This window comes from Mastomys coucha, unplaced genomic scaffold (assembly GCF_008632895.1).
Source record: "Mastomys coucha isolate ucsf_1 unplaced genomic scaffold, UCSF_Mcou_1 pScaffold14, whole genome shotgun sequence".
Lineage (NCBI taxonomy): Eukaryota > Metazoa > Chordata > Mammalia > Rodentia > Muridae > Mastomys > Mastomys coucha.
Genome location: NW_022196896.1, coordinates 74,404,972 through 74,406,219, shown reverse-complemented (window position 1 = coordinate 74,406,219; position 1,248 = coordinate 74,404,972). Strand labels below are relative to the sequence as shown.

The following is a 1,248-nucleotide window of genomic DNA, read 5'->3' as shown; positions in this document are numbered from 1 at the left end:
CCGTATTTGTTTCCACGGGAGGCAGACAATGTCAGTTTCCCCCTGCTACACAGGGGGCACGTCCCTGTCACGGGCCGTGAAGACAACCTCGCCTCCCCCTCTCTCCCGGGGATGTTTACCTCCTAGGCGACGGTGGGACGGGACTCCGGCAAGCTTGGGCCCGCGGGGTCCACCCGCGTCCCCCCGCCACCTTCTGCAGCAGCTGCGGGCGGCGGCCGAGGGCTCCCCGGGCAGCGCCTTTGTTTTCCCCGACTCCAATTACGTTTGCGGAAGTGCTGCGGGCGCGGGGGACGCCGCTGCCCTGCACCCCGAGATGACAGGCGGCAGCCGGGAGGGCGGGATAGGCGCGGAGGAGGCTCCGGGCCGGGGCGGCGCCCACCCCGCGGCAGGTGCACGGCGGAGGATCCGAGGATCCGGGGCCCCGGGCGGCGCCGAGCCACTCACCTGGAGGCGCTCAGCTGCGCGAGGCGCAGGGAGCCCTGTCCCCGGGGTGCGGGGCGGCCGCTCGGGGCGCCGGGGCGGCGGCGGCGGCGGGCGGGCCGGAGCGCGGCATGTCCGTAGGGTGGCTAGCTCCTCTCCCGGGGGTGCGGCGGGCGCGGCGGGCGCGGCGGCTGGATGCAGGCCGGGTGGGGCGAGCGACGGAGGTGGCCCCGCGCAGTCGCCGCGCGACCTTCCGTCCGCTCCTCCTCACAGCTTTGGTCCCAGGCCTGGCCTCGCCGCCGCCGCCTTCGCTCCCGACCGGCCGGACCCGTTTCAGGGCTGAGCTGGAGAACCGGGCGCCAGGTGCAGCGCTCCGCCTCCTGCGGCGGCGGATGCGTCCGCCGCCTCCTCTCGGCCTCCCGCCCTCTGGGGCCGCCCGGGGGACCCGGGATCCAGCCCGGCTGGGGTGGCATAGCTTGAAGAGTGAAGAGGTGGGCGATGCCCCATCCCCGTTCCACCACACCCCATTTGCGCTCTGGCTGAGAGGTGTTTTACTACCTAATCACTGCAGGCCTGAGATAGACTCGAGGTGTTGGAGGGAACTTGAGGCCCAAAGGAAATAGCAACCTGGTCTAGGGATGGTGACATCCATCAGTTCTCCAGCACTTTGAGGTGCTACCCTCAAAGCTAACACTGCTGATGAGATCCATGATGGCACAACCTTGGTAAACTGTCCTCAGATGACCCCCCGCCCCCCGCAGACAAGAGCTAGGAGAAAGTCAATGCTCGCTCAAAGAGCTTCTGGAACATCTGAACGTGGCACCTTGA

At 69.5% G+C, this 1,248-nt stretch overlaps 1 protein-coding gene across 3 annotated transcripts in view; it reads right to left on the bottom strand.

Annotated features, from left to right (window-relative positions):
* Mfsd6 (major facilitator superfamily domain containing 6) overlaps positions 1-752 on the bottom strand; it is a 67,267-nt gene extending 66,515 nt beyond the window's left edge. Inside the window, exon 1 of one of the 3 annotated variants that reach the window (XM_031367421.1) lies at positions 445-752. The gene's annotated coding sequence lies outside the window, so the exon portion shown is untranslated. Of the gene's footprint in view, positions 1-119; positions 232-444 lie in introns of those variants that run through there. The other 2 variants (XM_031367419.1, XM_031367420.1) reach the window with 2 other exon arrangements.
* Between the last annotated feature and the right edge of the window lie 496 nt (positions 753-1,248).